Source organism: Dipteris shenzhenensis, chromosome 1, assembly GCF_047967505.1.
Source record: "Dipteris shenzhenensis isolate YYH24624 ecotype China chromosome 1, Dip_SZ_1.0, whole genome shotgun sequence".
NCBI classification, from domain to species: Eukaryota; Viridiplantae; Streptophyta; class Polypodiopsida; order Gleicheniales; family Dipteridaceae; genus Dipteris; species Dipteris shenzhenensis.
Window position 1 is genome coordinate 46,608,099 of NC_141596.1, and position 23,398 is coordinate 46,631,496.

Here is a 23,398-nt window from a genome sequence, read left to right on the forward strand (position 1 = left end):
TCTGTGGATGCAAGAAACTCCGTGATATATACTAATGACTCTTGCACAAGCCATCCCTCTACCATGCTTGCTTTCGGTCTTACTCTTTGTCTTACAAATCCCTTCAAAGTTTTCATAAACCGCTCGAGAAAAAATATCGACTGACTATGAACGGTACCTGCAATGGCCACCTCATCAACTATGTGCACAAGCAAGTGCACTTGAGTTGTCTTAATGCTCGAGAGAAAGTGCTTCTTAAGCAAGCGTACGGCTTCGATGGATTCCATCATAGCCTTCTCGATGCTCGATATAGAGATCTATTTTTGAGATATCCACCTATTTCACATGCCCATGTAAGATATATTCATAATCAGTCTAGAGATTATTCAACTTAAATTGAAGAAAATGCAATCAATGCGATTTGATAGTAAGCACACCTCACAATACCACTGATTTTTAATATAGCATTTCTACCATCTTCTTGTAATAAGTACCCTTTTATTGTAATTGGAAGAATGAACTATCAAAGCAACAAAGAAGTCATGTCAATAATATAACATAATCATAATTACACTAATGCATCACGATTATCAGTACAGATATCTCTCCAAAGTATCTCTAGCTCATCAATCAAAGGCTCCAAATAAACATCACGGTTTTTGACTTTATGTTTCCCTGGAATTAGAAGGGACAGCATGACATGTCCTTTCTTAATAGCCATAGAGGGTGGAAGATTGTAATTCACCAATACCACTGGCCATACTCTCCACAAGTAGGACACTCTCTTGCATCCTTATGTAGTCCACGAAACAAAATGCAATCGTTGACACATGCTTGGATGCGCTTGTAATCTAATCCTCCAAGAGAGGTCACATGTTGCCTTGCCATATCTCTTGAGGTCGGTAATTTATTCTCCCTTGGAAGCATTTTACACAATAGCCTGCACGTGAAGACCATAAATGAGGAAAAACATTCGAGTAATTGACCCATGCGCATAATTCATCATGTTTGCAAAATCGACTTTAAATTAAAGCTTACTTGAGTAATGCATTCAAACTTGCATTGCTCCATCCATAGATGGTTTGCAAGTTTAGTAACTCAAGGGAGGCACGTAGAACAGAGAATGTGCACCCCTCAAACAGTGGAGTCAATGCTGCGGTAAAAACATCATCCTGCTCCATGCTATTATCCCTCCCTTGATGGACATATAAATCCCGCACCATATCATCAAACACCTCCTCCTCCACGGCTTCATGAGGTAATGGTGGAGGGCTACTATCACCATCACTCCATGCATCCGTAACGGTCCCTCCTGAAGATCCCACCTCATATCGCCGACGCTTCGCCTCCTCACGACGGGCATAGGGTAACATGTGCGGGTGTGGCACTGCATCCTGTATCAAATTAAAACGGGATCATTATAACTCAAACATATGAGCACCCATAGGTATCTCAATCAACCTTAACTTACAAATGCTTACCCTGTTTACGGTCACATCCCATTCTCCATACTTTGAGATATGATTGAGTGTAATCCTGCGTGCACGATACATGTTTCCTCGACATCGATCACACAGACATTTGATTTTTTGCTCCAACCACATTTCGCGATGGTGGATACGGAGCGATTCATCCTTACTGGAGCTGCTTGTTGAAGATGGAGACATCCTACAAACAAACAACCCACCAAATTTGCTCTTCTTCAAATGCTTAACTTAAAAACTCTGTGTCGCGTCTAAATGCCCGTCTATCGTCGCGTCTAATGTCGCGTCTACCTGCGCGTCTAAATGTCCGTCTACTCTGTGTATTTAAACGCGCTTGTAGACGTGCTAATAGACGCGACTATAGACGCGCTTACTCTGTGTATTCAGACGCGACTATAGACGCGCTAATAGACGTGACTATACCCGCGACTTTTAAACCTATTTTTCGGCGCGCCGCTCGCTTTGCTTTTCTTTTAACTACTTAAACTTCGCGAGCGGCTTTCTTCCTTCTTTATTAGCAGTTATATAGATTCTAAGCTTAAGAGAGAGCCTCCCATACACACACAGTTCCAAGCTTTCACTCAAGACAAAGGGACCGTACCTACACAGCTTGCTTCCAAGCCTAAAGAAGAGGAGGAGTACGAACAAGGAGAAGAAACAAGTTTGGAAAAGAAAGATCCTTCCATACCTTTTTCCAAGTAAGTCTTTTTGAAGTTGTTCTTGCTTGCTCTTTCCAGTTTTGTACTTTTTCGCATCCACGAAACGCAGCATCTAGGTATGGGCGACACGTTCTTTTGTCGGGCGAAACGTCCTTTTCCACTTTTGAGTATTCTCGACTGTCGGAGCGCGTGTATACAGGCGTCTGAGGGCGCGTCTAAACGCGTGTCTACACGTGCATCTATTTGCGTGTCTGGTTTGCTACAGACACGCACAGACGCGTATATAGACGCTCAAACAGACGATCTGTTAAACAGAAGTTTAAACGAATTGTTAGATGCGCTGTTAGACGGATGTTTGGACGGGTTCTTGAACGCACTTTTTAACGCACTGTTAGACGACTGTTTTGACGGTCTGTTAAACGCGGTGGTAGACGCGCTTTTACTTGAACTGTTAAACGCTCTTTTAGACACGTTTATAGACGCGAAGATTAGATGGGTCTATAGATGCGCTCTGACAGAGCCTCTTTTTTTTTTTTCCCCCTTTCTTCTCAGCTCCCAAAGTAATAGATTTGTTTATTTTTTTCCAGTTTAACATGTGGGGAGGAAGTGCTTCTACCTCACCTGATCCGCGTGAATCGATATGGAAGGATTTATATAATATTTTAGGGCACCCTCCTAGTCCTGCGGAGTTATACGGGTACATGACGGGTACCCTTAACACTCCCCAGGAGTCAGCACTATAGACTCCGAGCCACCCCACACCACCTGAGATCACCCCAGTGGAGTCCGCACAGCCGTCTTATGCCCCATCTTATGCCCCTTCCCCCGTACCGTCTTATGCCCCTTCCCCCATGCCGTCTTATGTCCCTTCTGCCATCCCGTCTTATGCCCCTTCCCCCATGCCTTCAGGAGGTCCTTCTGCCTCAGCGAGCCGTCGACGTACTCCCCAGCCGTCGAGACTCGGTTCTCCAGCTACGAGTGGTCAGCGTAGTCTCATGCAGTCCCGAGCTACGAGTGGCCAGCGTACGAGCTCGACACGACAGGGTGGCAGGCGTAGTAGCAGGGAGAGCGGTGGCGGATGCATGGCACAGTGCTTTGGGCCATGTGGCGGTGAGGCCGAGGATGATGATTTCGATGATTTAGACGTGCCTCTAGGTGATGGTACGATTTATTATGACATCACCCAGACAGGAGGCATCTTGATGGATGCGCGGGGGAAGGATGTAATGGCCTTCATGCGCTCTGTAATTGCTAACAATTACAGAGATTGCTTTGTCCACTATAAAGACCACCCAAAGAGGTTGGCTGATGAGACCCTCGCTATTGTTCGCTCTAGGTATCCTAACCCCCCCAATCGCCAGTTCACAGATAAATGGGGGAAGTCAAAGATTGTTACGATACTTAGCAATAAAAGATCTTCCCTTAAGAGGCAGGCACTAGCAGAGCTTGCTAGACTTGAGGCAGGTCAACCTCCAAGGGGCCTGCCCCACACCGCTCAGAAGCGTGAGTGGAAGAAGGCAATGAAGTCAACGAGGGAGGACCCCAGTCTGCAGCACGTGGAGGCACAGAGGATCTAGATGGAGGAGTATGGGAGCACGCATTTTGGAGCTGGGGGTGTTGAATCATGGGAGGCCCAATTTGTAAGTATCGATCTCAAATTATATTGCTTATGTAGTTTATTAGGAGGTTGGTTGTTTCTTTGTACTAATCCCTCCACAAAGTGTATCGCGGTCATGCAGCTTGAGATCATGGGCAGATACCCTACTCCAGTGGAGACAGCCTGCCACCGCCACCATCGCAGAGGAGATACATGGAGGCACTTCTATGATGACGGGTTGATTACTGAGGAGCAATATACCCGAGCGACTGGACAGGCCCCCCAGGTATTTGAAAGTAATTAAATAATGCCAAAATTATAAGTAAAGATTTGATTTTTCATACATTGATATATGTTGTCCCTTGTTTACAGGGCGCCCCTGCACAAGACGATGAGGAAGACGAGGAAGGAGGTGCAGAAGGGAGCACAGAAGGCAGCGTAGAAGGGAGCGTGGAAGGCAACAAGGATTAGTCGAAGAAGTAGTGCTACTATTCTTTTTTGTACTTAAAGCCATTGGCTTGGCTTTGTGCCTCTTGTATATAGACTCCTCTTATTTTTTGTACTTGAAGCCACATGACATGGCTTAGCTTCCTTATTTTTTGTACTTGGAGCCACATGACGTGGCTTAGCTTCGTGCTATATGTATATACAAGCACTTTTTGAGCTTTCAATTTTATTGCGTTTTGGAGTTGTAATATTTTATTTGGAATTGTAATTAAAATGAGGTTGCCTGTAAGAATTGAATTACAGAATGTGGATATGGGATTCTTGTAACTATATAGCATACACAACATACACAGTATTCTGTAAAATTTTTTTTTAAAAAAAAGGCGCGTCTATCAGTGCGTTTACAAATGCGTTTATATTCGCGTCTGTCTGTTTGATTTGCGTCTATACGTGCGTCTATCAAAGCGTTTATTTGCACGTCTATTTACGCGTGTATGAGCGCGTCTATATGCGCATAAGTCTGATATATAGATGCATTAATAGACGCGGGTCTCCTGACGTGCAAATAGACGCGCAAATAGACGCGCCCGTAAGTTTTTTATTTAGTTCATGAAATGCGTCTGTGCGCGCATCTATGGGTGCTTTGTCTTGTTGTGATGCATGCCAAGTCATCAACTCCGCTATGGATTTGCATCGGAACATGTGTTGTATTCTTGCAATGATGGGAAAGTGTCTCAAGAACTTTACCGGTATCTACTCACCTTGCAAGTCATCTCTATATCGTTGTTCCCCACACTTCGGACAACTAGATAAATCTCCATGCTCACGATGATGAAAGAGAATATAGTCATTATGGCAAGCATGGATGGTATCATAATCCATACCCACAGTTGTTAGCATCTTCTTTGCTTCATCTCTTGATGTGGGCATGGTATTTGGTGTAGGCAACATCTTCTGGAGTAACCTATCACAGTTCAAACATACATAGGCTTGGAATAATGATGATTCTCAAACATACATGATGATTCTCACCTCTCTTTTTCCTTTTCCCCTTTTCTTTCTCTTTTCCCCTTTTCTTTCTCTTTTTCCCTCTTTCAAAGCAACAAAGAAGTCATGTCACTAATCCTACAGCTTAGAATACCTGTAAGACATTGAGCAAGCTTAGAATCCTATAGCCTAACATTGAGCAAACATTTATAGACTCCTGCATTCTTTAAATTAGAGTGATAGAAGTCTGTATCTATTTGCTCAATGGTAGGCTATTAAAGCTTCACATGGGAAAAAAGAGAGGAGAAAAGAGAGAAAAAGAGAGGAGAAAAAAGAGAGAAAAAGAGAGGAGAAAGAGGAGAAAAGAGAGGAGAAAAAAGACAGAAAAAGAGAGGAGATAAGAGAGAAAAAGAGAGAAAGTGAAAAGAGAAAAATTGGGAATAAAAGAGAGAAAAAAAGAGAAGGAAAGAGAGGGGAAAAGAGAGGAAAAGAGAGGAGAAAAAAGAGAGAAAAAGAGAGGAGATAAGGAGAAAAAGAGAGGAGAAAAGAGACGAAAACTAGAGAGGATAAAAGAGAGAATGACAAAAGAAAGTCACAATTTAAACATACATAGGCTTCAAATAATGATGATTCTCAAACATACATGATGATTCTCAAAACATACAATATCCAAATAATGAGTCAAATTAATGCACGATCTAACCTCATTAAGGCCGAGACACTTGTATCTGACCACCGATATTTTGCTTGTAGACTCAAGATTCAGAGACAAGCCTATAGTTTAGACATCCTAGCACCCTCGTTCAACTATGTTGATTGCAACTCTCGCATATTGACCTCAGACTCTGACATCACGTGTACATGTGATGTAGTGTCCCTAAAAATAGAATCCATCATGTCCCCATATCCTCGTCATCATTTGGCACATCCGGGAGACTATAGTCTTGCTCAAAGTGTGAAGGTATATGGGCACCCTTGCCACCCTCCTCATCCTGTCTCAAGATTTTGTATAAATATAAGATCTTGTCCCAAGGTTTCGTGTCATAATGGTATCCAATATTAATCACAAACTCAAATAGCATTGACTTACCGATGATCCATCACCACGTGCAACACCAACAATGGGTACTAGTTCGGACTCCTCCCTATACATCCGCAAGCGGCACATGACAATATGATGTTGATGTCGTACTTCTCGCTTGCAATGAGTGCAATGACAATACAACCTCTCCGTAAGCCACTCTACGCTCTCGAGCATTGGCGCATCATTTGACGAGTTTCCACTCGTCCCTTCCATCTGCACACTTCCAAAATCACAGCATGAGCTACAAGGAAATTTATTAAGATCCAAAAAATAGCCACCCATGAGCTCCTTTTCTCTCTTGTGATAATAAGTGCCCTGAACCGTCGCTATATAGCGATGGTTTGCCCTGAACTGTTGCTATATAGCAACGCTTTGCCTTGTTCCGTCGCTATATAGCGATGCTTTTTGGATAAACGCCGCTATATAGTGACTGACTAGCATTGCTATACAGTGACTGACCAGCGTCGCTATATAGCGACGCTGAGGGCTTAAACCCAAATCCCCGCACGATGCCGTCTTTCACATGTCTATTGCAAGAAAAAAAAAATTCTCCTCCCACCTTATATTCGACGACCTCGCTTTCTGGCTCCTCTCTATTCCCCACTCCTCACCCCTACCCAGCCCCTCTTCCAACACTTGTGCTCCCTTTCCACCCTTCTTCCTGTCTGCTTGTGTGAATTTTGAAAGAAAGTTTTTTAAGAAGGTGGGTCTCTTTAAACAATGTAGATTCATTTTTTATGAGATTTCATTTTGTGAGTGTTGAAGCATGTTTCTCCTTTTATTTCTAAGTCTATGTGCTAATTTTCATGCTTAATTTTCAAAGCTTAAGGATAAAAAAAGAGATTTGGTGAAAGAAAGAAGACTCACCTCTTCTCTTTTTGGTATTTCTCTTCCTCCTCTTTCTCCTTGTTTGTAGGGTGATGCTTTCTCCTTGTTTGTAGGCGTCTCCAAACTCATCCAATCCCTTTGAAAAGTTGCTCCTCCTTCCTCTAACTAGTTATCTGAAAAAATGGTATGTTTTCTCTTTTTTGTAGGCCCGCCAGGACACGAAACACGGTTCGAGACTTTTCTAGGTAAGAAAGTGCTTCCTCTTTTTCCCTTTTGTTATTTCTGTTATTTGCATTGGCCTGCAGCTAACGCCTTAAGCGTTAGGTGGAGTGATGGGTGTAGAAACCCTCTCTTTCCCTCTCTTCTCTTATTCCCTCTCTTTTTCTCTTATGCATATGTTTTTCCTTCTCTTATGCTTATTCTCTTTTCCCCTGTTCTTTTTCCCTTCTTTCAATCGCTTTTCCCCTCTTCCTTCTCTTATTTTCCACTCTTTTTTCCTCTCTTTTTCTCCTCTTTTCATAAGCTCATAAGCACAATTAATCTTATGCTTTCTCTTTTTCACTATGCTTATATGCTCATGCATAAGCATAAGCATATGCTTTCTTTTTTTTTCTCTTATGCTTATGCTCTTTTTCCCTCTTCCTTCTCTTATGCTTATGCTCTTTTCCTCTCTTCTTTTTTCCCTCTTCCTTCTCTTCTTTTTTCCTCTTCTTTTTCCCCTCTTCCTTCTCTTATGCCTATGCTCTTTTCCCCTCTTCCTTCTCTTATGCCTATGCTCTTTTCCTCTCTTTCAATCTCTCCGGATGAAAAACCACCAATATTGAAGATGGGTGCCAAATGTCGTCAATTATATATATATCAATGGACTTTAAAAACGAAAGCTTCGACTAATTAAATCATTAGTATGCACCTGCTCACAGTGCTCGGGAAGAACAAAAGTATCACTTTCATCGGTCCAATGTTTGGTGGAGTCTATTGCAAAGAGACCGCTACTATCTTTTCTCACTGTCGCATGGGGACCGTTGTAAGTAGTTCTAAACCATTTTACATCAAGAATAAAAATAGTAAATCGTCTGAAATCAATTTCATAGATGTCGCGTATGGCTCCACAATAATCCAACTGTGAGGAGAGAAGATTGGTATCCGAAGCACTTGCTCGGCTATCTTGTGTGAAGTTAGCCATGACTCCAGAATCATACGTGACTCTCTTTGAATCGATGCGTTCCACGTGAAAATGTCGTCCATATGACCATAATGCACTGTACTTTTTGTACTATAAAAGAGCATCATAAAAACAATGAAGATGCACCTATTTTATAGCATATACTGCCACAAATAATTACTTAATTACATCAAGAGATAAGAAACTTACATGCACCATACATCCAGATGACAAGCGCTCGTTTATTGTCTCTCCATCACGTTCAGCTTTACGTAGAGCTAGTTGTAGCCAATCAAGTGACATGTGAGTAGGGAGAAGAGCCAGATATCGTGGATATGGTTGTGATCACCTGTACATTACTCTGAATCTCGTCCTTGCATTTATTCTTTCTGCTTTGGCCACTTCATATCTCTTAATCCACTTCTGCATCTCAGGGCTATTGAGGATACAAAACTTATTGAATTTCTCCATTCGCACTTCGCTCATCTTTCTTTCAATCCCTTTTCCTTGGGGAACCTCGCCAATGATGCGATCATCATCCTTGTTGTGCCAAGCTTGCGGCATATCAGGATCCGTGGATGCAAGAAACTCTGTGATATATACTAATGACTCTTGCACAAGCCATCCCTCTGCCATGCTTGCTTCCGGTCTTGCTCTTTTTCTTACAAACCCCTTTAAAGTTTTCATAAACCGCTCGAGAAAAAACATCCATCGATTATGAACGGTACCTGCTATAGCCACCTCATCAACTATGTGCAGAAGCAAGTGGACTTGAGTTGTCATAATGCTTGAGGGAAAGTGCTTCTCAAGCAACCATACGACTTTGATGGATTCCACCCTAGCCTTCTCGATGCTCGATATTTTGAGATATCCACCTATTTCACATGTCCATTAAGAAAATACATAATGCGATTTGATAGTAAGCATACCTCACAATACCACAGATCTTGAATATATCATTTCTAACATCTTCTTGTAAGCACCCTTTTATTGTAATTGGGAGGATGAACTATCAAAGCAACAATGAAGTCATGTCAACAATATAACATAATAATAATTACACAAACGCATCACTATTATCGGTACACTAATTCTACTTAGAATACCTATAAGACCTTGTGCCAATCATGGGACTTGAGGCCACTAAGCTTATTGTCCTTTGAAAATGCTCCTTTCAAGTAACGCATGTACCCTATCGGTGTTTGAAAAGAGGCAATGTCTGCCTTGACCGCTGCCTCCTCTCTCGTAGAGAGGATCCACGTTGCTTTCGGGAGGACAAATTTTCCCGAAGCATGCACTTGGGGCCACAAACGAGACATCCTATTCATAGCACGCAAGTCTTCTGGCACTCCTCTCGAGTCCTTGGAACCAACCAAATGTGCCCAAATAGTAGCCCCCACATTCTGGAAGATATGCATGGGATCCAAGAGATGATTGATTTGTAACTGACCCCAATAAGGAAGCTCGTGAAAGATCGATAGCCTCTTCATACCAGGAGGAGGTTCCTCTCCATTCGCCCTCCAAGCTTGAATCCAATCACTTGCCTTCAAATATGATGGTGGTGGATCAAGCTGACCTCCACGTGCGAGATGGTCGAGCGGAAGGTATCGAGCATGACCTTCATAAACATTTTTCCTCATATGTTTGGAGTAGCGTGCAAGCGATTTCAGAGCCGGTCCATAAACAGGACAAGCATGGTACCCACTTGTAACAAGTCCTGCACGCGTGCATGAATGTGTTAGTACAAGACATGCGTGCAAAAGAGAGTAAAAAAAGCATAATCCCTCATTGTACATGTAAAGACACAACCACGTACCTGCGCACTCTCCATATCCTGGGTAGTCATGCATGGTCCACATCAAGATGCCCCTGACCAAAATATCATTGGTATGTCTAGGAGCTCTGGAAATATCAAAGACCTGCACTCCTCTCCATAATATCTGTAACTCCTCTATCAAAGGTGCCATGGACACGTCCATGTTTTTTGCCTTGTACTTTCTTGGCACAAGTAGTGCAAGCATGAGGTGTCCCTTTTTTATTGTTAGCCATGGTGGGATATTGTAATTCACCACGAATATGGGCCATGTTGACCAAGATGTCGAGCGTAACCCGAAAGGATTCACGCCGTCCATGGCTAGCCCAAGATGTAAGTTGCATGGCTCCCTCGCAAAGTCCGGCCACTGATTATCTATGCGCTTCCAAGCTGCACAATCTGTGGGAATCCTCAATGTGTGATCAGTGGACCGATGAGATGCATGCCATGTCATCAACTCCGCTATGGATTTGCATCGAAACATGTGTTGTATTCTTGCAATGATGGGAAAGTGTCTTAAGACCTTTACCGGTATCCGCTCACCCTGCAAGTCATCTCTATATCATTGTTCCCCACACTTTGGACAACTAGCCAAATCTCCATGCTCACGACGAAAGAGAATACAATCATTACGGCAAGCATGGATGGTATCATAATCCATACCCACCGTTGTTAGCATCTTTTTCGCTTCATCTCTTAATGCGAGCATGGTATTTGGTGCAAGCAACATCTTCTGGAGCAACCTATGACAAAGACACTATCCAAATGATGATTCTCAAAACAAACAATATCCAAATAATGAGTCAAATTAATGCAAGGGCTAACCTCATTAAGGCCGAGACACTTGTATCCGACCACCCATACTGTACTTGTAGATTCAAGATTGAGAGACAAGCATGTAGTTTAGACATCCTAGCACCCTTGTACAATTGTGTTGATTGCAACTCTCACATTTTGACCTCAGACTCTGACATCATGTGTACGTGGAATGTAGTGCCCCTAAAAATGGAATCCATCATGTCGACCATACCCTCGTCATCATCCGAGAGACTATAGTCTTATTGAAAGTAAGAAGGTATATGTGTATCCTCGTCACCCTCCTCATCTTGTTTTAAGATTTCGTGTAAATATAAGATCTTCTATTTCCTGGTATACAATAAGATTGCGAACTTAAATAGCTTTGACTTACCGATGATCCATCAACATGTGCAACACCAACGGGGGGGTATGGTCTGGCTCCTCCCCATACATCCACAAGTTGCGCATGATAATACGACGTTGATGTTGTACTTCTCGCTTGCAATGAGTGCAATGATAGTATAACCTCTCCATAAGCCACCTCGTGCTCTCGGGTGTTGGCGCATCATCGGACGAGCTTCCACTCGTCCCTTCCATCTACACTTATAAAATCACAACATAAGCATGAAGAGGAGATATTGATAATTATAAAATAGCATGTTTGAGCTTCTCTTGAGGCCACATTAAAAAAGTGACAGTAAGCGTCGCTATATAGCGACGCTCTGTTCCGTCGCTATATAGCGACGCTTTTAATTAAAAACGTCGCTATATAGTGATGAATAAGCGTCGCTATATAGCGATGCTGTTGGTTAAAATTCAAAACGCTAAACGCGCGGTGTTTTCTTCAAACTATTCCCTAATCTTTCAAGTAAGCAACCCAAAATCTCCTCCTACCTACTTTCGACGACCTCCCACCTATTCCCACCAACCTCCCACTCTATTTTCCACTCCTCACCCTTCTCCTACCTCTTGTACTCCCTCTCTATCCTTTTCCCTCTTTGGTTTCTTGAAAGAAAGTTCTTCAAGAGGTCAGTTTGTTTCAACAATGTAGGTTGTTTGCTTGTTAGCTTTAGTTTTGTGAGTGTTTCTTCTTGTATTGCTAAACCTGTAAACTAGTTTTCATGCTTGTTTTGAAAGGATTGAGACAAAAAACGAGATTTCAAGAAAGAAAGAAAGAAAACTCACCTCTTTTTTTTGTATTTCTCTTCCTTCTCTTTCTCCTTGTCTCCTCAATCTCCTCCTTTCCTTGTCTCCTCAATCTCCTCCCTTCAAGAAGTTGCTTTTGTAATCTCCTCTTTCCACTAACATCTTAAACCCTAAACCCTAAACCCTAAACCCTCTAAACCCCAACTCCTAAACCCTAAACCCTAAACCCTTAACCCTAACCCCCAAACCCTAAACTCTAAACCCTAACCCCCAAACCCTAAACTCTAACTCCCAAACCCTAAACCCTAAACCCTAGACCCTAACTCCCAAACCCTAAACCCTAAACCCTAAACCCCAAACCCTAAACCCTAAACCTTAAACTCTAACTCCCAAACCCTAAACCCTAAACCCTAAACCCTAACTCCCAAAACCCTAAACCCTAAATCCTAAATCCTAAACCCTAGCTCCCAAACCCTAAACCCTAAACCCTAAACCCTAACTCCCAAACCCTAAACCCTAAACCCTAAACCCTAAACCCCAAACCCTAAACCCTAAACCTTAAACTCTAACTCCCAAACCCTAAACCCTAACCCCTAAACCCTAAACCCTAAACCCTAACCCCCAAACCCTAAACCCTAAACCCTAAATCCTAAACCCTAAACCCTAAATCCTAAACCCTAACCCCCAAACCCTAAACCCTAACCCTAAACCACCAAACTCTAAACCCTAACCCCCAAACTCTAACCCTCAAACCTTGAACCCTAAACCCTAAACCCTAAAGCCTAACTCACCAAACCCCAAATCCTAAACCCAAAGCACGAAATCCTGAACCTTAAATCCTATGAGTGTTTTCAAGTAATATCATTTATTTAAGTAATAGTTTTAATTAGAATTCATAAGTAATAGTGGAATTGATAGTTGGGAGGGTGGTAGTGGGAGAAAGGGAGAGTGGGAAAGTGGAGAAAGGGAGTGTGGGAGGGTGGTAGTGGGAGAAAGGGAGAGTGGGAGAGAGAGTGGGAATGGGGGCGGTGGGGGTGGGGGTGGGGGTGGGAGGATGGGAGTGGGAGTGGGAGAGGGAGTGGGAATGGGGTGGGAGGATGGGAGTGGGAGTGGGAGAGGGAGTGGGAATGGGGGAGGTGGGGGTGGGGCTGGGAGAATGGGAGTGGGAGTGGGAGAGGGAGTGGGAATGGGGGAGGTGGGGGTGGGGTGAGGGTGGGAGGATGGGAGTGGGAGTGGGAGGGGTGGGGAGTGGGAGTGGGAGGATGGGAGTGGGAGAGGGAGTGGGAATGGGGGAGGTGGGGGTGAAAGTGGGAGGGGTGAGGTGGGAGGATGGGAGTGGGAATGGGGGAGGTGTGGGTGGAAGTGGGAGGGGTGGGGTAGGAGGATGGGGGAGGGAGTGGGAATGGGGGAGGTGGGGGGAGTAGGAAAATGGGAGTGGGAGTGGGAATGGGGGAGGTGGGAGGGTGGGAAAATGGGAGTGGGAGTGGGAGTGGGAGAGGGAGTGGGAGGATGGGAGTGGGAGGGGTGAGGTGGGAGGATAAGGGTGGGAGAATGGGAGTGGGAGTGGGAATGGGGGGGGAGGGGTGGGGGTGGGAGGATGGGAGTGGGAGTGAGAGGTGTAGGTGGGAGGATGGGAGTGGGTGGGAGAATGGGAGTGGGAGTGGGAATGGGGGAGGTGGGGGTGGGGTGAGGGTGGGAGTGGGAGGGGTGGGGTGGGAGGATGGGAGTGGGAGAGGGAGTGGGAATGGGGAAGGTTAAAGAATGGGCGTGGGCGTGGGAGTGAGAATGGGGGAGGTGGGGTGGGAGGATGGGGGTGGGAGTGGGAGTGGGAATGGGGTGGGAGGATGGGAGTGGGTGGGAGAGAGAGAGAAGATAATCTAATAGAGAGGCCAATGGGAGAGGAGATAATGTTATAGAAGGACCAATGAGAGAGAAGCACTTAAAACCCTAGTTTTTCTTATATATACTCTCCTTCTCTCATTGTTTCTCTCATTTCAACAAGGAAGAGCAAGAGGAGAAGCAAAAAGAGGAGGAAGAGCAAAAGCAAGCACAAGCAAGCACAAGCATAGATTTCAACTTTTTCCAGGTACTTTTTTTAAAATTTGTATTCTTTGAAATTTTATTATAGAGAGAGAACTTAGAGAGAGAAAAGTGAAGGCAATATTTTTAGAGAGAGAGTCTTGCTGCCTCGGCAGCAAAAGAGAGAGAGAAAGAGAGAGGGAGAGAGAGGAGAGAAGGGGGGGGAAAGAGAGGGGAGAGAAAGGGAGGGGGGAGAGAAGGGGGAGGGGGGGAAGAGAGGGGAGAGAGGGGGGAAGCCATGAGGGGGGGGAGAGAGAGAGGGGAGGGGGAGGCAGCTGTCGCGGCAGCGAAGAGAGGGGAGGAGGGAGGGGAGGGGAGGGGAGAGAGAGGGGAGGGGAGAGGGAGGGGAGGGTAGGGGAGAGAGAGAGGGGGGGCCGCTGCCGCGGCAGCGAGAGAGGAAGGGGGGAGAGAGGGGGAGGGGCCGTGGCAGCGAGAGAGAGGGGGAGGGAGAGAGAGAGGGGGGGGCAGCTGCGACGGCAGCGAGAGAGGAGGGGGGGAGAGAGAGAGAAGGGGGGGGCCACTGCCGCGGCAGCAAGAGAGGAGAGGATGGGGAGAGAGAGAAGGGGGAGGCGCGGCAGCGCGAGAGAGGGGGGGGAGAGAGAGAGGGGGGGGAGGCTGCGACACGCTATTGCGGCAGCAGAGAGAGGGAGGGAGAGGGAGGAGGGGGAGGGGGGAGAGAGAGGAGGGGGGGCTGCCGCGGCAGCGAGAGAGGAACGGGGGGGGGGAGAGAGAGGGGGGGGGCGAGAGAGAGGGGAGGGAGAGACAGAGAGGGGGGGGCCGCTACCGCAGCAGCGAGAGAGGAGAGGGGGGGAGAGAGGGAAGGGGGGGCAGCGAGAGAGAGGGGAGGGAGAGAGAGAGAGGGGGGGCTGCTGCCGCTGCCGCGGCAGTAAGAGAGGGAGGGGGGGGAGAGAGAGAAGGGGGGGCAGCGAGAGAGAGGGGGGAGAGGGAGGGGAGGGGAGGGGAGAGAGAGAGGGGGGAGCCGCTGCCGCGGCAGCGAGAGAGGGGGAGGGGGGGAGAGGGAAGGGGGGCGGGGGGCAGCGCGAGAGAGGGGAGGGAGAGAGAGAGGGGGGGTGGGCCGCTGCCACTGCCGCGGCAGCGAGAGAGGGAGGGGGGGGAGAGAGAGAAGGGGGGGCAGCGAGAGAGAGAGGAGGGAGAGAGAGAGAGAGGGGGGAGAGGGAGGGGAGGGGAGGGGAGAGAGAGAGGGGGGAGCCGCTGCCGCGGCAGCGAGAGAGGAGGAGGGGGGGGAGAGGGAAGGGGGGGGAGAGGGAAGAGAGAGGGGGAGGGAGAGAGAGAGAGGAGGGGGGGCCGCTGCCGCAACAGCGAGAGAGGGGGGGCAGCGAGAGAGGAGGGGGGGAGAGAGAGACAGGGAGGGGAGGCCGCTACCACGGCAGCGGAGAGAGGGGGGGAGGAGAGGGAGGGGGGGGAGAGGGAGGGGAGGGGAGGGGAGAGGAGAGAGAGAGGGGGGGCCGCTGCCGCGGCAGCGAGAGAGGAGGGGGGGAGAGAGAGAGGGGGGGCGCAGCAGCGAGAGAGAGGGGGAGGGAGAGAGAGAGAAGGGGGGACCGCTGTCACGCCGAGAGAGAAAGGGGGGAGAGAGAGAGAAGGGGGTGGGAGAGGAGGGGGGCAGCAGAGAGAGAAGGGGGGGCCGCTGCCGCGCCGTGAGAGAAGGGAGGGGAGAGAGAGAGAAGGGGGTGGGAGAGAGAGAGAGGGGGGGCCGCTGCTGCGGCAGCGAGAGAGAAGGGGGGAGAGAGAGAGAGAGAGGGGGGGAGCCGCTGCCGCGGCAATGAAAGAGAGGGAGGGGGGAGAGAGAGAGAGAGGGAGGGGGGAGAGAGAGAGAGAGAGGGGGAGGCCGGTGCCGCGGCAGCGAGAGGGAGAGAGGGGGGAGAGAGAGAGAAGGGGAGGGGAGAGAGAGAGAGGGGGGAGGTCGCGGCAAGTGAGAGAGAGAGTGGGGAGCGCAAGTGAGAGAGAGGGAAAAGGTGAGGAGAAAGGGAGAGAGAGAGAGAGAGGGGAAATGAAGAGGAGGGGAGAGAGTAGACTAAGATGAGAGGAAACGTAGACTAGAGTGGAGAGGAAAGAGAGAGAGAGAAGAGTGAGAGAGATGGACGAGAGATGAAAATTTAGAGAGGGAGGACACGAGAAAGTACGATCGAGATAGAAAATCTTACCAATGAAGAGGAGAAATGAGTGGGCGACGATCGAGAAAAGATAAAGGAGCTACGATCAATGAGGCATATGAGAGGAGATTGGTGTGTGATTTAGTCGAAACTTAAACAAACAAAACTATAAACCTTGGTGTTTGATGAAAATTTAGAGAGGAAGGGCACAAGAGAAAGTACGATCGAGATAGAAAATCTTACCAATGAGGAGAAAAAATGAGTGGGCGACGATCAAGAAGAGATAAAGGAGAGATGTTTTGATGGAAGAATTTGGGAGCTACGATCAATGAGGCATATTAGAGGAGATTGGTGTGTGATTTAGTCGAAACTTAAACAAACAAAACTATAAACCTTGGTGTTTGAAAAGAGAAACGTGTGAAAACTAGAATTTCAAATTTCCCACCTTTTTTTAAACTATGAATCCTTGTGTTTGAAAAGATAAACGTGTGAAAACTTGAAAATTGTGATAAAAGACAACCTTGTGTTTCAAAAGACAAACGCGTGGATGTGAAAATTGTGATAAAAGACAACCTTGTGTTTCAAAAGATAAACGCGTGGATGTGAAAAGACAAATGTATGCTAAAAGTAAAACTTGTAGAAACTTGAATTTTAAATTTTTCTTTGTTTTTGAATTTAAAATGAGTTTCACTTTCATTTTCAATTTACTAGTTTAATTTAGACTATAATGCATTTTGTTTTGGAATATAAAAAGTATAATTTTAATTTTATTACATTTTAAATTAAAATTTTAAAAGTAGTTTAACTTACATTCGTTATTATTACTTTAATTTATTTCTTTTTAGGGAGAATTAATATATTCTTCTAGGTAAATATTAAATTTTTAATTTTAAGTATTGTTTTCTTTATTTTACGTTATTTTTTCATAAACTTTAAGTTAAACTACTTTATAGTTTTTATTATTTAAATTCAAATTTATTAAGATTTTAACTTCTTATTAATGTGAATGTTCAATTCTTATGAGTTGTAAGTAAATTAGTTTTTGAAAATATAAATTTTATCTTTTTTAAAATGAGAAGGGGAAGGGAGAGAGAGAGAAGGGGGGGGCCGCTGCCGCGGCAGCAAGAGAGAATGGGGGGGGAGAGAGAGAGAAAGGGGTGGGAGGATGGGAGTGGGAGAGGGAGTGGGAATGGGGAAGGTGAAAGAATGGACGTGGGCGTGGGAGTGAGAATGGGGGAGGTGGGGTGGGAGGATGGGGGCGGTAGTGAGAGAGAAGGGGGGGGAGAGAAGGAGGGGAGAGAGAGAGAAAGGGGTGTGAGTTTAAAAAAGATAAAATATAAATTTTATCTTTTTTAAACTCACAACCTTAGTGTATTAAAAAGAATAATGGAAAATAGATTATTTTTTGCTTTTAATTCGCAACCTAAGGATATTAAAAAGAACAATGGAAAAGAAATTATTTCTTGCTTTTCTTCGCTTCGACGGTTGGTGTAGTCTAGATTAACATAGATTAGTTTGTCCTTAGAGGAGAGAACTCCAAAAAAACCAATCAAAGCCATGCTCAAAATTTTCCGACTAGTTCCTAATCGGAGTCAGTCCATTCGTTCACATTCGGTTTCACAGTCACAACAACCCTACCATTTAAGCAACGATTAAGGTTTTTAAACTTTCAAGATGATTGAAAGTTGTATCAGTGGACATGACAGATTACAGTTGTGGAAGTTGATAGAGCATTTTACACTTATATCAGTTGCAGGAGTTGACAGAGCATTTTGCACTTATATATGACAGACTTCAAATTTGTATTCAGAGATCATTGTAAATCCTTATTTTTTTTCACATTTATGCTCTAAGCCTTGTAAAGCCTTTTAGGCTATTCCCAAAGCATGAAATTGATACTTATATGATTGGGAAGAATAAAAACTTGAGGTGTATTAATGGGACTCATTGTACTTTTGATTTTTCAAAGTAATTGTAGTTTGTCAAAGTACTTAAAATTTGTATTGTGCTTGAATACAGGATGGATCTTGAGGCTACAGCATTTGTCAATGGTATGACACTGAAATACAATGGAAGAATTTATGCCCCAAAGGACTTCACAAACTAGACAGTTGTTGACACAACAAAGAAAGCATGGTTCTTGGTCTTAAGTAAAGGAAATCTCATTCTAGTGATGACAAAGAGAGAGTTGGAGAAAGATGAGTGGGCATCAAATGTATCTTTCTCAAAGAGCAATTTGATTCAAGGGGGCACCTTAGTAGGAATAAAAATTGAAAAAGACAGCAATACAATGATGATTTACACAAAGTCAAGAATGAGCAACAGATCGTTTCTTCTTTCTAAGAAAGATGCAATGCACTTTGTGATGCCGCCGCCAAAAGCACCTAGATTTCCTGAATTGGTTCCTACATTGGAGATCCTTCAACATGTGTGGGAGGAATTTCCCATTGAGGAAGCAAGAAAAATGCAGTCAAAGATTATCCTTGAATACTTTCAGGGTGTCATCCAACAAGGTTCAACTTCATTGGAGGGACCTAAGGTGCAAGAATCCACACATGAGAAAGGAAGTGATGAGACACGCCATGTAGACCTGGTTCATGGTAATACAAATGAGAGAGGAAGTGGAGTGGATGAGACAGAACACATTGTAGCAATGGATGAGGGTCTTGTACACATGGATGCTTACAAGGGATCTACATCTGAGACAGGAATTGAATTGGTGGAGACTGGACATGCACATGCATCTCAAACAGAAATTGAATTGAGTGAGACACGACATGCATCAGATAAGACAGGACATGCACACACATCTCTTGTTCATGGTATTACTCACTTAGATGGTGTAACTCATGAAGTTGATGGAATAATAGACAAGTGAAGCCCTTAAGTATACCTGAAGTTGAGGCAATAGAAGAAGAAGTAGGGCGATCTAAAGCAGTTCACATTGAGCCCCTAAAAAATAAACCTCGACGTCAAATGCAAAAGGCAAGTACTTCACGAGCTACAGTTCCAAGTCCTATAACTGGAAAAACAGGTCGTTCATATACAAAGAAAGGGCAAAGAAGAGAAGAGGAAGAACATGAAGAGGATGCGGAGGGTCTTGAAATGGAGTCAGATATAGAAGCAAGGATAGCCTAAGATCTGTGCAAAGTTTCATCCCCAACACATAAGTCCACATGCGTATTTGGTTAGTCAATGTGCCATTTTTCATATATAGTCACTAGTAGGGATTGTAAAAATGTATGCATTATACATTCCATGTGGCACATACCAAATCAGTTGGAGACAAAATCTTGCATGGATGTAGGTATAGGGTAGCCTAAGAGCCGTGCAAACTTTGATCCCCAACAAATGAGTCCACATGCGTATTTGGTTAGTACGTTCGCCATTTTTCATACGTAGTCATCACTAGTAGTGAGTGCATGCAAAAATGTACGCATTATACCTTCCACGTGGCACATATCAAATCAGTTGGAGACCAAATCTTGCATGTATGTAGGTCTAAGGTAGCCTAAGAGTGGTGCAAAGTTTCATCCCCAACAAATAAGTCCACATGCATATTTGGTTAGTACGTGTGCCATTTTCCATACGTAGCCACTAGTAGGGAGTGCTTGCAAAAATGTACACATTATATCTTCCACGTGGCACATACCAAATCAGTTAGAGACCAAATCTTGCATGGATGTAGGTCTAGGGTAGCATAAGTGCTGTGCGAATTTTCATTCCCAACAAATAAGTCCACATGCGTTTTTGGTTAGTACGTGCACCATTTTCCATACATAGTCACTAGTAGGGAGTGCTTGCGAAAATGTATGCATTATACCTTCCACGTGGCACATACCAAATCATTTGGAGACTAAATATTGCATGGATGTAGGTCTACGGTAGCCTAAGAGCCATGTAGAGTTTCATCCCCAACAGATAAGTCCACATGCGTATTTGGTTAGTACATGCACAAATTTTCTTAGTCACATTTTTTTAATGTCCTACAGCACAAAACACAATTACAAAATAACTACTAATAAACAATTTTTTGTTTTACAAAAACAACAAATCCCATTGAGAAGATAACGAACATCATGTATAAAATAGAATCTAATACAATGATGTGTATGAACGTGTATAAAACCATCATAGTGAAATACAAAATATGAGTCCATGAAAATTACAATGGTACGGTCACACAGTGAGCCTATACATGTCGAATACAAAAATATGTAATCAACTAGTGATACCCAATAAAAATCTATCTGATCAACTGATGATCCCAAAACTATGATATGTAATGTGCTAGAATACATGTATGCCTCCTAATCCGCCATGTACTCCTAGAACTTCCCGCATCCTGATCATCATGTACCTTCTCCCAAGGCTGGAAGGGAGAAAGCACTCGCCGTGCCCATGGATCAGCCCATGGTATCATGGCGCACCCTCCCTAGTCATCATCAATGCATGCGGAGAAAAAACATGCAAACTGTCAAGAAAAGATTATGGGGTGAGACTCACCTATGCTCCTGATGGAATGGAAATCAAGAGTGCCAGACACTGAATGACAATCAAAAGGCCTAGATAGATCAAGACTCACAATGTCCATGCACCAAAAATATTGGCTCATCGCCCTATCATCATGCAACTGAAATGAGGAGATAGCACTAGTGGATAAGTGATGTCTTCACCACTGCATCACATCATGTGCATCCTTGAAGCGATCGGCACTGTGACGCAATTGGTATCGACGCAAAGCATGCTTCACACAAGAACCTACACCATCATGCTCTCCCTTACCATGCACTATCTCGAAGTAGCTCCATGTGATCGAAATGCATGTCTCACGGTGCCATTTGTAGAACCAATAAAACTGTCTAGCAGATTTGAACTGACCACCACAGCCGTCTAACCAGATCCAGCACCGCTGCCATGTGACACCATGATCCCTCAAGAAACTATCATGCAAAGTGAAGCAATGCTGCACAAAATGGGCATCATGCAATCGATCATCACTAATGTAGAAGTGATACTCTCGCACAATGACGCGTGAGTCCATGGTACTATCAATGCCATCCACATGAGCCTGTGCATGACGATAGCTAATGTGCACAAATATAGCAACCTGCAATATGGCATTGAAAAAAAATATGACTATTGAAATAATTTAATATAATGAGGACATAACACAACAACACAAAGAAACTATAGACACGCTTGGTAGACGTGCAAAATAACGGGCACGTCTATAGGCATTGCTTGTATAGAGAAATTACGGGCGCATCTAATCGTGTGTCTAACAGCTCGTCTATTTGCACGTGTATTAACACATCTAAGTGTTTAGATCTACAAATACATTCAACCCACTACTACTTGTGCTACTCATGTGCTCATCGAAATTAGCATCACCAATGGTAGGCTCGTCCTCACGAGTAATGGCCTCAATATCTGTATCTCCTATCTCATGATCATCCTCCTCTCTCGTATCACGGTCATCATCACGTCCATGTCCATGATCATCCTCCATACGCTCCATATTAGTAAATGTACTATACATCACTTTGGAACGTGGCATACTAGGTATGACATCCCACCATCTATTATTATCCACCATTGGTTGATAGACAACCTAATTCAAACACAAATACAATCATGTTATTTTCCTTGCATCAAATATTTAAAAGCGAGTATTTTTATATGTGTGCACAGTACCTGTTCACATTGTTGCGGTAGTACTAGTGTGTCCTTCCTACTTTGCCAAAACTTTGTGGAGCCAACAGTTACAAAGCCACTTGCATGCCATTTGATTGTTGCATTAGGGCCTCTTTCCACCACGTCCTTAAACCACTTTACATCCAAAACATACACAAAGAAGCGTCGAAAGTCAAGCTTAATAATATCTTGGATTATGCCACAATAATCATCCATGGCTCCATATGCTCCCTCAAAGCTAGCAATGATGCCACAATCTTGTGTGTTTCTCTTATCATCAATCCGTTGTGTTTGAAAATGCTTGCCCTCACACCATATAGCATTGAACATAGTGCACTACACCAAGAAAAAATCAATTAAATAAGAAATCTAAATTATTGAAAGCTCCTAACTTATGCATAACATTCTATATACCGACCTTGCTCATGCATCCCCTAGCATACTCCCATTCTTCCATTGTGATATGCATCCCCTCGTCTTTCTCTGCTTTCTCCATTTCATCAAGTAGCCAATCCACATGAATATCCTTTAGAAGTGCTCCTAGATACTGAGGGTATGGCACACGAGATCCGTGGTGTGTACGAAAGAGGGACCTTTCTTCTTGTCTTCTTGCCTTTGCATCCTCGTATCTTGTCACCCATCTTTTCATCACATCACTATTAAGCACGCAATAGAGGTTGATACTATTATGCAACTCCGTATCTATTACTTTGTTGCATCCTAATTTCCCTTGAGGCACAATAGAGGTCATCCTTAGGTCTTCATCATCTCTCCATAGTCATGGGAGAGAGCTATCCACGTCAACAAGAAACTCGGAAATATATACAAGTGACTCTTGTACCAACCAACCCTCATCCATGCTACCCTCGGGTCTTGCATTTTGTCTCATGAAACCCTTCAAGGTCTTCATGAAGCGCTCGAGGAAGAACAACCATCGTGCATGTATACTATTACATATAGCAATCTCACCCACCAAATGCACTATGAGATGTAGTTGGCTTGTGAGAATAGAACGTGGAAATGTCTCCTCCACTAAACAAACCACCTCCACTGACATAACTCGAGCATTCTCAAGCCTGGTGGGATCTATTTCCTTTTAGCTCACATACCTAGAACACCATATTAGCAATATGAACACCTTGCATGGAGCATTGATACGCATCATATTTTGTATCATGTAAAGTACCTCACAAGCTCGCCCATCTTGTAAATACAATCTTTCATGTCCTTCGATGAACTACATCAAATGCTAGTCGGTAGTATGAACTGAACCCATGAGGAGATGGTTGATTAGTTGCTTATAATTATTCACTCACAAATTTGAAAGGAAAAAGATATTATGCACATAAAATACTTACTTGGAGCATCTTGTGCCAATCATGAGATTTCAAGCCATATAATTGCTCTACACCTCTTTTCTTGCTCTTTGTAAAGGCTCCCTTCAAACACCTCCTGCATCCAGTGGGAGTATGAATCATAGTAATAGCACGCTTCACCGCCACCATCTCTAGCTTTGATAACCTCCGC